The 13,526-nt window shown below is 34.9% G+C and overlaps 2 protein-coding genes across 3 annotated transcripts in view; one reads left to right on the forward strand and one right to left on the reverse strand.

The window, feature by feature from the left end:
• LOC115448982 (pseudouridine-metabolizing bifunctional protein C1861.05) overlaps nucleotides 1-13,526 on the reverse strand; it is a 122,826-nt gene that overhangs the window by 77,437 nt on the left and 31,863 nt on the right. The window lies entirely within an intron of this gene.
• The window catches only part of LOC115448991 (CD82 antigen-like), a 67,147-nt gene that overhangs the window by 49,130 nt on the left and 4,491 nt on the right, over nucleotides 1-13,526 (forward strand). The window lies entirely within an intron of this gene.

A 13,526-nucleotide genomic window follows, 5' to 3' on the forward strand; every position in this document is an offset into this window, starting at 1 on the left:
AAATGAATATCGAAATACATTAACGATCGTAAAATTCAACCTTTGCGATTATGCCAAAATTGTGAGTTAATTTCGGGTGAATTGCATCAGTAGACTTTTACTTATGTAGAGATCACCGCCTCAGTTCAGTTGCTAAATAAATCTATTCCAATAACATTCTCCGTATTTTTAAGTTATTATACGGCATTATATCGGTCAACTTGCGACTCGCCTACGCTCCAATTTGACGTAATCCCTCGGGAAACAACTTCTATTTCGGGATAAAAGTAGACTCAACCACCATATACGTGCAGATACGTTGAAGACGTCTTTTTTTAGAAATCGATCTTGTCGTTTCTACGTCTAACAAGGAACTAAGCGAAAGAGAAGTTATAAAAATGGCTTTGTAACTTTGCAGGAGATTGTTGTGAACGTTCTATCAAAGTTTGCAAGTATTTTTGTCGAGATTGAACATATAAATCATAATAATACAATGTTTTGGATTCATTTTAAATACGTTCAGAATGATAATAATAGATACTTACAATTACTGTATGTAACAGGAAAAAGACATAATTTAGAACAGTGTAGACTTATTTTATTTGAGTGATACCGGGATTTTAAATATATAATATTTTTGGCACGAGTGATCCTCAGAACTTTCATCCACCAGAGTTTTATAAGCGTTTGATCACAAGTTCAGTGATTGATAAATATTCCTTTCATGTAAAAGATTGTTGAAACCGAATGAGGTTTTAGCATAAAGTAACAGTTTACCAAGTGGATAAGTTTTTTCGTCAATGTTACATAATTCTGTTAAGACTTGAGTAATCGATCAAAGTCGCCACTAGATCAGTGTTTTTCGTCAATAGTTACTCGAAAGAAGAGGTAAACTGTAGTCTCCTAGGACTTGATAAAGCCGGACGCGATACCAAATGATAAATCGCTAAAATGTGTTTGTGAGCTTAGCATTATGTGTTCACATATTTGTAAAGGAAATATGACAATTAAGACTTAACAATTAGTACGGTATGAAATCAGTCCATTACGATTTTATTTGCTTTATTTAAGTCGGAGGAATGGAATTGTCTTGTTTTTCTTGACATAATATTGAGCGCTGTTTAAAAACTGTTTTACGAGAATCAAAAATTACGCTCGGCCACTCTTTTTAATGTGATTGACATTATTTTATGAATATTATCTATAGGTAAGAGGGATGCTTAGGAATTTACGCCTTTTTATTAAGTCTAAAATGTTTTATATTTTTAATAATAGCGTACTAAGTATATTAGTATAAAGTATGGTATATAAACTTGTTACAACTGTAATTTATTTCAATATTTTGTAAGAGAATAATGCTGCTGTAGTAATCAAGAGGGCAGTAAGTCATAAAAGGCGGTTCTGCTCTATTACGTAGTTAACTAGATTATCTAATCGTTCTTACTGATGTTTATCAAACAAGAAAATGCATATGAAATTATTAGGAACATGCATTTCTACTGTGTGATAGATGTATGAACCTTGGATAAAAAGAAAGTTTGTTTCACTTATATTCCAAATCAGTAATAAAAAAATGGCCGCCTTAGACGTACTGCCCTCTCGATTACCTTATTTAGAATGGATGACTTGATGGTACGTAAAAATAGATCTCAGTCGGAATAAATTCGCAAGTATTATTTTTAAAGGTGTCTTTTTTAAGAGTGCTGTCAACGTTAGGTAATAAAATAAGATGAATGTCATCCATCATAATTTTACGCTCCATTCGTTAAAAGCCGAAGCACGTTTAATCAACTTTGAAGACAGGTTAATTTTGTAATGTCGATAAATCACGACTACGGAGTTTAGGGGAAGGTTTTCGAGATCTCCTTAAGATAATAAGCTTGGTACAGAATAAACATCATAAAAAATTTAAGTTCTAGAGTTGCGCCTATACTTATCTTTTTTAAACGCGACCTCGTCTATGTTGTAAAAAATGTTAAGCTAAGATAATGCAAGCCGGTTTTTTAGGGCGAGGAATAGCGCCTGAGATGTTACAGTATATAAATAATGTTAGGACCGAGGACGGGTATGGTGTCGCGCATTGAACAATAAGGTTTTGTAGTACTTAGTTGTTGTAATGGATTTTCAATAGGTTTTCGCTACAAGCATAGTTTATATTTATTTTACCACATTTTTTTATTTTTTATTGTTTAGACGCTACCAGACCTCTAGGAAACGAGCGTGCTCATGTCATTGTATTTTGACGTGACGAATGTAGGCAACGTGTGACACTGAACGTACAAGATTCGGAGTTATCCGTAGATACATATTGAGTGATCAGTTGGGAGGGTGACCGTTGACAGGAATAGCCGGGAGTGTAACAGTAGGCTGAGACGTCTGGCATTTTGCCAATGGCAGCTGCCTTTACACATTGTTGTAGTATTTTTCTTGATATCCAAACATTACTTGGCTCTCGAATCAATGATGTAATAAAGACTCGAAGCACCAGCCTTTATACGAGTTAAGTTTTATTTCACACCAAACACGTTCATTTATATTTTACGCAATGCAAGTGGACAAGTGGTGTATTAAAACTAATTGAAGATAATGAAATGAACCGTCAAATTTCATTGATGGAATCTACAGCATTTTTGTTCGTATACACTCGGGTAGCATCGTCTAAGCGAACATTATGTCCAGCCCCTGAAACTATATACACTACCAGTGGCATAACGACCATAACCTGCGGTGGATTTCTTCGGCGCTTACGGGACGATCTCGAAATATCCTGTTGCACTAAGTTAGCTGCACGGCGCCGCCTCTGCGCGATGCCACCTTACCTCCCGTCGCATTCAGTAAGAGGTTACAGCAGCGAAACTCAGGCAATGCCAGAAGACGTTCTTAACGTCAAGGACAGCGGGAGGCCAAGTATTCGTGTTGTCATCCGTCTCTGGGTCGCCTCATTGGAGTAGATGAGCGAAGACCGGTCAGTCATAAACACGGTGCCTCCTACGTCTACTCTGCTTACCGGTGTGATTGTTCTGCTCACAATCCCGATTGGCGGAAGGATAGCGCCGCTTGCCACGACCTCCGGCTGCCCACTAATTTAGGAATCATTAGACATGAATCTAAATGTTACAGCATTTTAAAACTAGTTAATATTCGTTCATTTCCATTTGGTATAAAGCAGCGCAGTTACAAGAAGAAAGAAAAAGCAACCCCATCGATCCGCGTCAGTGTTGACGAAAGATCTCTTATCCGAAGGCATGCATATGTATGAGCACGTATTCAAATGAAATTTATCCTACCAAGAATAGATTAAACTGAACATTACAAAATGTGTGCTATTATTGTTTATCTATCAATATTATTTTAGAAAGTACCGTATGGCTTTTAATTCCCTAATCAAATAGCAAAATATATGACATAAAAGGTAATATCTTTTGATTGCGTTGATTCAAAATTTTGTTTATTTTTTAAAAGCTAAAAGAGACTATAAGCCCGAGTATATTTGATATAAATTATAACGTGATAGTTCTACGCGTTTCTATAAAAAGGTTCTTCACAAACAAATGAATAAAAAGTGATCCTATAGGAATTCCTCTTGAGATACGGAACCTTAAAAATCGTACTTACGGAATGTCTACGACTGGACGAGAATTTCAAACGCTGTAGAAATATTTCGCCTAACAAAGGACAAAAGAAGATATGCTGAGCTGATTGCCAATCTGCACTATTTGAAGAGGCTCTAAAAGAAGAGGAAGAACTTTGAGTCGGTTAAATAAACAATTTATACAGGATAGGTTTGAAAGAGTGTCATAAGAACAGGATTCTTTGGTAAGCCGGAATGAATGTGCTACAAATCTGCAAGTAGCTATACGAATATAGGCGTAAATTTGTTTTTTATTTGCTGCGTTGTTAGGTTCAATATCAGGAATCAGTCAAGATCAATACATCAATATCCGTTTATGTAATTTTGCTAGTAAGGGTATTATCAATTGTTCGGAAACGTATAAATATGTATTATCACGTTTCATGAGAGTGGATGTGGTTGAGGATAAATATAAACATTATCCATAGTTAATGTCTATGGTCTACTGCAATATATTGCATAATTTGTCGTTTGAAGGGCACATTTACTAATTAATTACCTTCGTAATTAACATAAATAAAATTGATACTCGATTAGTGAATTGATAATATTTAATTAGAAACCTGCAGTTTTACTTTAATTAAATACTAGTAATAACGAAGTTGCGGAGTCCTTCTAACATTGCAATTATTGGAAAAATCGAGAACTAAACTTTTGCAAACAAAACATAAAACAATGAATAAGGTCAAAGATTAGTGAATCAAATAACAAATAAAAGTTGGAATAGACGAGAAACAAAGCGAATGTGCGACTAGCGAGTGGCAAACATAGAGTGGTGCGACTACGGCGTGTACCGCGCCGATACAAGTTTCAATTCAGCGGTGTTTGTTGACAGATTAATTATCTTTGTGTTGTTCCACAAAGCTGCTCTGACCCCTACTCCGATAATAATAAAAAGCTCGGGATTTTCCATTGGTTTTAGGAATTGGGCTGATCGTTTGTAAGTTATGGGTATTGGTTTCGTGAGAATAGTTTGAGGTCAGTTATTGGAAATGTGGTGGGCGCGTAATAAATCTTTATACCGGCTGACTGGTTATTAGAATCGGAACGACAGCAGTAAAAAAACTTATGAAGACTCACTGCCCGGAATTATTGTGTTTCAAAGGCTCCTTTTATCGTATCTGAATCTGTGTGCTCAATGCGAACACCGGCGAATCATTGCGTAAGCGATTTGTCAAATTCACAATGACATCGTGGAAACTAATATTATTCTGATGGTGGGATATCGATTTATGTACACTGCTTCGTAGGGAATGTAAATGGGCATAAAAATATGCAAATATGTAATTAACTAAATAAAACTTGAAGTAAATTCAGTTTTATAATTATATTAGGGTGCAGTAGTTGCGTAGCTGCATACTTGTCTGGGGTTAAAAACTGCATATTATACGGGGTCATTTTGATATGGCGTTACTACATGAAACCACTTACTTATATTGCTGAAAAGAACATTTTACAATATGTTAGTCGAATCCAAGATGTAAAATAAAACGCTTAAGTTTTTAACAAAATAAATAAATATTCATAAAAAGTAATTTAAATTTTATACGCCTGAATGCCACTATTACTATATGAAGATAGCGTCTTAGTGGCAATATGACACTTTCATTTAGATAATACACTTAAGCACACCGCATAAACCCACTAAACTACAATATAATAAAAAGGTCAGAATAGCAAAAATCGGAATTTTGGTGAAAATATTCGTTATTCATGCATGAATTTTGGTACATTGTTAGCAGAAGTCTAGACGAGTTACGTGGTTTCATTTCGACAATTGATTTGAACGGTTTGCAAAATAAGACAAAACGTTAAGATCTTATCACCATAATTGTTGGTTGAGGGCTTAAATCTCATTGGACACAGTATACAGCTGGTATCAAATGTGAACGTTACGTAAGATTCATGTTTGAATTAACTGTTTTTGGAATCTGGATGTTCCTGCTACATTATAAATTATAATATCTATATTATACAACGTGGGTTGCGAATGTCAGTCTGATGTCAGTGTACGGTCATCGCCCCCTCACAACTATATAATCTGCAGAGCATTATCTATTGTCGTGGAACAATTCGTAAACAGATTTGCATTATACATTACAAACCATTAGGTATTCGTATTTGTGTGACGTCAGATACATGATTACGTGGAAACTGGGATTGAATTGAATGGTGGACTGAATAGATCTTTTACCATAATAGTAATGACCGAAAAATGTTGTTTCTCACTGGTCGATTACATGCATCAAAATCCATTGTTATTTTGTGGTCACTCTTTTAGATTGCGGTGTACGTAGCGTAATTTAGGTACTTAACTCCATTAAAATATATTGGATGGAAAAAAACAATTTAATAATCATGACTTTTTGTTCCAATCGCTAAGACTTGACTTGCCACAATATGCTGTAATGCTAAGATAGAGAGATGCGCGAAAATCACATGGTAACATTTATATTAGGACGCTTCCTAGACCCAAAGGACACTGGCTGCAAGGCGGCGCCGCTTCGAGACAGATTTGAAAGCAATCCAGATTTAGGATATCCCGGGAGAATACTGCCTCGGTGGCGTAGTTGTACTGCATGCGCGGTACGGCAGCGCTCTGGGGTCCTGGGTTCGAATCCCGGGTCGGGCAAAGTGATATTTGGATTTTTCTGCTCAGTATCAGCCCGGAATCTGGAATTTGTGCCCGATATGGCGATAGGCTCGCCCCCTATCACATCACGGGACGGAACACACTTGGCGAAAAGTGGGTGCCATGGTTGCGCCTCTGCATACCCCTTCGGGGATAAAATGCGTGATGTTGTGTGGGAGAATACTACAAGCTTCGCAGAAATCTGACGTCACCAATATTTAATTAGAATAAAACAATATTGTAATGTAAATTATTAATAATAGTAAATAATTACCTACGTAAAGTTTAACTATTAATATTGATGAACATTATTTTGGGTGCTTTATTCGTATCTCAAGATTGTGTCTGTTTTAATGATAATTTGTAACTCTTTGAAACAATGTTTATTTCTGTACACAAATGCTTGTGTGTTAAGTTGAAGTCTAATAGAATAACAACTCAGAAATTTCATATAGTTTTGTTTCAATGCATTTTGAAAATATTAATATTGTATTGTATATGTTCGTAAGTTACCACAAAGTCCACAACGTTCGTAGTACTTACACAAGTCATTTACCTCCGTGTTTGTTTTGTTTATTTATTATTCAATTAATTTTAGATGTATTTTCGGCTAGGAATAGACTTGGAGGGTTACTTAAACTAAATTAAGAACCAACTCCGTGATATCTTTGACGCATGAGAAAGGTCGTACTAAAATTGGAAGTTAAATGGGTAGAATGATTTTGTTAAAATATTCATAGGTTAATGTAACTTACCCAAATACCATTAATATCGAATTAGGTAAGTTAAATAATTTTAGAATTAACATTCTTTGTGTCAACGAGTGTAGAACTAGATATTGAAATTTTGTCTGGAACCTGGAACTTAGTCTTATTAATATTAAAAAGGCAAAAGTTTTTTAAAATCTTTGTGTGTTTATTAGAAGTAAACATAGAATTGAATGCATCAGTCTTCTTTTTACATGTTATCATAAATTTTCAATGTCAGGACTGTGACTTACGAACCTTGTTACTACTAGACGTATTGATATTCTGTAGCAAATGTTTCGTAGGTAAGTCATAAATCAAACTCAATGAGTGGTCTTGTAAAGATACATTTTTTCTTACTAAACAGTTACCTATTCAAGGATTAATAAACCCATTTTATTTTAAGGGTAGTAGGCGAATGAAAAGATTTATTATATAAGCTCAAAAACCTTCTTGAGTGTCGGACCGATTAAAGAGATCCGTAAGGTACGGATGCTTTGGAAATATTTTGCTATTAAACGTTACCTTTTATCGAAAATGGTTTTTGCAGGTAGTAATCGCTTCCGCTTCCCTCTTTAACAAGGATTTATATATAAATGAAGACAACTTTATTGCATATACGGATGTAGCTTTTTTTATCTAGAAGTCGATAAATGCATTTATGCACACTGGCACGCTGCATCGCAAAATTTTACCAATTCTAAGGCGGGCGTATGAATTAAATTTTTCTTTGCATTGCCTATAATTTTAATATAAAATCTAAGTTTAGTTTTATTAAATAGAGGTATATTATTTATTTTGTATGTTATTGATTTTTTTAAATATTTTATAAGGCTCCAACGATGAAAGAATTTTAAGAAAATTGCATTGTAGATTCTGAATGTATCCAAGTTGATGAATGTAATGAAATTTGTCAACATGAATTCATTAAAATCTGTTTATCTGGTTTTGTTACTTTTTATCCAACAAAACACTTTAATGGTTTGTTTACGTCGCCCAGTAGTAATCGGATAGTGTTTTCTTCCCTTTGAAAGTTATATAGCGGTGCTGGTTTCGCCTCAGTAGTTTTCTGGTAGCTTCCTTTCAGCTCTGATGGACCATCGCATTTTCCTTTCAAACACTTTCTTTTTGAATAGCGATTACTTTTCCTTGACTTATAAAAGGTGTCAGAAATCATCTTCGCGAGGGTAATTTTGATAGGGGACGTAAAAAGAAGTGACCAGTATTAATACGTGAAAATTATTGCAATCCTTTTTTGAAAAATAAATCTTAGACAGTTTGCATATAATGTAGATCAGCATGTTATTGTACCTAAGCTGATGACGCAAAAATGACTTGTTTGTCTTTAAGAACTTTATCCTGAAACTGCTTGCAGTGAGGTGCACTTCGATTAAGACCGTCTACTTATCGGTCATTAAGTTTTAGACGTGAAACGCGACGGTCGTTATATTTGAAAACTAATATATTATAACACAGTTATAATATATTAGTTATAACTATACAATTATATTAAGTCGTTTTATTCTGGTATGCTTGATGTATTGTATCAAGATGTATTGATCTACAACATATAAGTTTTATTATGATAGAGTTAGGTTGAACAGTAATAAGGTATGATCACATTTTGTCTGGCTGTCTGGCTGTCAAGACCTTTTTTCTCGGGAACGCGTAGAGCCAATAAGTTGAAAATTTATATCGAATATTAGGAACTACGGTCTCTTTTAGCTGTGAATAAATCAAAATTGTAAGTCACGCAATCAAAAGATATGACCGTTTACCTATATCGCATATAAAGTAATCAAAACTTGTAAGGTACTATTCGTTGACCTAGAGTGTTTTACAGCACGTGTGAATAGAAAAATGTAAAACCGTATTTACTCATATGTATTTTTAAAAAAAAAAGCTAATTTACTATTACAAACTTATTATTTGAGGTTGGTGCAATAACCGTGTCATGGAATTGAACGCCAAAATAAAGTTTGTCAAATTTGAACTTACAAGTATATAATTAGAAACTTACCTACAAGTTTGTAAGTTTTAAATTGTACAGCTTATCTGTTTTTTTTTTATTTTTGCCATATTTACGAAATATAACTGAAATCTGATAAAGAAAATCAACAAAATATCGAAATTGATTTATTCTAAATCCTTGCACGTGACGTCACCAGGAATTATTATGCGTGCGAAAGAAAGAGATCGAGCGCTATCCCCACTACGCGTCTGGTTCTACACGGATCGATAATTGAAATGTGAATTACTGCCTAATTTCTTAACCAATTTTAATGCTGTTTTCACAATAGGGTTTCTTTTTCTATTTGCTAAAATAATGCTAGAAATCAAACATAGGCAAATATCCTATCAGTGAGTTCGCTTTTGACTAAACCTATCACCACCCCGTGATATAATAAGTGGAGAGCCTATGCGCATATCATTAGAAAACTTTACAGCATAACTCAGGCGGGTTTGACAAATTACTATTGACATTTTTTATACTTGTCGAAACTTTACTCCGTAACATTGAGCTGCTACTAGATCAAAAAGCGAACATAGCGATTCAAGTTGATTAAGTAATAATTATTATCGGTAGCGGTGAATTTGTTATAGACGGACCATAAATCGCGTGCCTGCTGAATTTAACAAGCCGAATTGATGTATGCCTAACTCTAATACCCGCAGCTCTATTTAATAAATCCCTTGAGTGGAGCTTGTACAATTTACTTCACAATAAAGTTCAAAGTTTCCGTTCGTTTGCAATCTGATTTAGCTTTGAGGACATGTTGCCAGCAATTGCTATATCTAATAATCGTATCTGGAACGTAGTCATAAGATTTATAATAAGATATCTGTTAACATTACATAATAAACATAATCAAGTGAAGGTTTGTGGAATTGTGTGAACTGTGAAACACGTCAAGTGCTGGGCGTGTTTATTGAACACAATATGGTTTATTATGTAGTTGATATAGTTTTGGCCATATATATATATATATATATATATATATTATTAACATCTTATTAATTTCAGTACTACGTATATTTAAGGCATTTAAGGATAATTCCTAAAATAATATTTAAAACGACCGTATTGATTTCGATTTTTAGTTAAAGTGTAGAATAATATCGTAAATATTATTGGCGTGGTTCTCTTTAATTCCTATATTATGTCTCTACGGACACGTTTAAGCGTCAAATAATCATTAGTTAAAAACCCTGACTAACAACGTAAAGCCCACATTGACATAAAACTAAAAACTATTTAACGGATTTTATCGCGGTTTTTTATATTATTATTTTCTCCCGACGTTTCGAAGACTTTGCAACCTTCATGGTCACGGGGGGGACTGAGGTGTTGTTCATCCGTAAAGTCAAAGTTACAATATCTTCCTACATTTTTCAAATATACAACTTTTTTAAATTTTAGCTGTTGACGGTCCGATCTACGCAGAATGAGTTCACAGTGTCTTGAGATCTGGCAGCCGGTCTTTTGGGATCTGATTTAATTAAATGTAGAACAGGATCCCAGGCTTGTGCAAACTTCCAACCATCTTCCCTATTGAAATTTGGGTGTTTTTTAATTTCAATAGCCTCGCGAATCATCCTAGGCAGGAATCGGTGTTCTTTGGCAAGGATTTGTGGCTTGTCTAATCGCAAATAATGATTGGAGCCGCCTTCAGAATGTTCAGCGACTGCAGACTTCGTAGAGCGTCAGTGTTTCACGTCAGCTATAAGTTCGTTTACGCGGGTCCCTATATTTCTTTTTGTTTGTCCTATATAAGAGAGGCCACAGTCACAGTCTATCTTGTATACACCCGGTTCTTGCAGAGGTATATGGCACTTGACAGGTGGTAAAAATTGACTAATCTTCTTAGGCGGCTTGAAATAGGTTTTTATTGAAGCACGCTTCAGGATGTAGCCAATCTTGTCGGTGACTCCTTTCACATATGGTAGTACAACCGGGACACGTTCAACTGTGGCTGGTTTCACTCGGTTTCTGTGACGGCGGCGTGGAATTTGGAGCTTGTTGTCTCGCAGTACTTGCTTGACATGTTGCAGCTCAGCGGCCGCAGTAACTTTGACTTTACGGATGAACAACACTTCAGTCCCCCCCGTGACCATGAAGGCTGCAAAGTCTTCGAAACGTCGGGAGAAAATAATAATATAAAAAACCGTGATAAAATCCGTTAAATAGTTTTTATTTTTATTTCAATGTCTAACATTCGCGTAAACATAAGAAATCATTATGTAAAGCCCATATGTTCAAACCTCATGCCCTGTGGGACAAACGTTGATGTAGATATTAATTTTGAATTTTATAAAGAGCTATTCAATGTTTGTTTAAATATTTCGTTTGTCCTACCTGGGGATTCTAAAGTATGTGCTGTTAAGTAGGTCATATATATTTACAGTATTGATTACAGCCAACGAAGTTAGACGGCCGTATAATGATTCGTTAGGGGTCTAAAATAATTCCCCTATAAAATAATTATTAGAGTTTGATAAGAACTAATCTTGGTAAAAGTAGCAGTAAAATTGTGGGAGTTTCGCTCAGAAACATATGTGTGATTCGAAACTATTTAGTAATTTTAGACGCTCACAAAATAAGGCAACCCGTGTATTTATTTATTAAATTAAATATATTATATAATGTTATGACCTGGTTTCGACATTGAGGGCTATCGTTATGTATATATTACGAAACGACAAAATCGAACAACACATAGCTCAAATAACAGAAATCTACAACGAACGGTCCACGAGGGTTAAATGTGAAGTTGGTAAGCCGAGTCAGCCGAGCAACTCGTTACGCGGCAGGAGCCTTGTTAGCCACGTGCTGACGCGGGCACGTGCCGCGAATCTGCCTAAACCATTGTCAATTCAATCAATTCTTTCTCGTCAAAATATTTGTACGGATTCCGAGTTTATTTTGTAGCTATGTTTATAGCTGTTTTTATTACGTAGTTGGTAAATTTTATCAACAACTGTCTTAGTTGGAAGTTGGATTAATATGGAAATACCACAAAACATAATATTTTGAAAGTGTTTTAATGGAAACTAATTTCTTTTAAAACCATGAGAGCCTGTGGTTACATTTCGGTACCATTTATTATAATTCCAGTTAAAATGTTGTGGATCTACATATGCGGACGGCGTAGTCATTTGTTTAGTATATTATAATATCTGTGGTGGATTACAATTGTAGTTATTTTATATAGAAAAATGGTACATTATGAATGGGTATGCACCAAACTGTAAAACTACACATTTACTTTAGAGTTAAAATCTTTTGAATCCTAGAACTCAGCCTCTATAGAAAACGTTATTCGTTAGAATTATAATAATATAATAATATAAGCACATACTAACTTTAAATTGCGCCTCTGACCGAGTCCATTTCGGTATGAAATTGTCGATGTAGCAGGAATCGCATCAGTAAGCCAGAGATTATCACCTACACCCAAATTCAACTTCATATTAGTATATATGTATTCACATTTTAAAGAAAATTTATTTTCGCAAATGAATTTAGTTAATCCTAAAAAGTCGTTACGAATTGATAGGTACATTGCGAAAATGTCATGAGCTTCATGTAATAATGCCGTTGTGTTATTTATAGATGGACATTTGTATCGCCCCTAGAGGGTCTGGGGCAGCGAATCATAGTCGTAGAGGTCAATACACCTCCATCATACGCTGTTATTCTATCGGGTCCTTCAAACATTGACTTTATAAAGTGCAAAGCGAAGCTAATATTGTTTTCAATTTGGTAAGATTTTTATAAAAATATTAGATGCTATATTTGTGTTTTTTTAGTAATTTGACTAAGCAGTTTGCGATGACTGGACTGTAATTTTTTAAACAAAGCGAGACGTTTAATCATCTAATCTCATCTTTGTAAGAGAGTAATCAATCGTCGATATGAGGGCTTGTTAGTTATTTATCTTTGGCCGTTGACGTCATTTTCCTGCTATCATTCACTCCAGTTTGGTTATGGTCTAACTGTTATTGACCCAATGTAGAGGTCTTTTGTTATGTTCTCGAGTGTTGGTTTTAACTCTCTCATATTATTTCGAACCCCCCAAATTGGTTTAATCTACTATAGATATCCTGTTCATAGCTTTATGTCGTTTCTTCCCAAGCACATTTATCCAACATCTGATCATCTAATAATAATATATAAATAATAGGCACAGAAAGAAAGGCCCAGGTAACAACATTAACTACGTCATGAGTTAATAGAACGCAACACAATGCAAAACATTTGGAATAGTTTGATAAAGCGTTAACACAAGTAGCGACCTCCTCAGTGCCTGGATTGTGCAAATTGTTGCAAAATATGTTTATAATAGATTCTGAGAAGCAGCGAACAACTTGTACGGCACACAATGCGCCGCATGTTCAGATATAGCAAGCAACTAACAACAAAAGCTGGTTCGAGAGACTTGTCCTGACAATTCAACGTGAGGCCTTTTATGCGCGCTCACGAGATAGTTAGCGATACAAGCTCTACTGCCGGTATTGGTTTATGCACATTGACGGG

Source organism: Manduca sexta, chromosome 28 (genome assembly GCF_014839805.1).
Source record: "Manduca sexta isolate Smith_Timp_Sample1 chromosome 28, JHU_Msex_v1.0, whole genome shotgun sequence".
NCBI classification, from domain to species: domain Eukaryota; kingdom Metazoa; phylum Arthropoda; class Insecta; order Lepidoptera; family Sphingidae; genus Manduca; species Manduca sexta.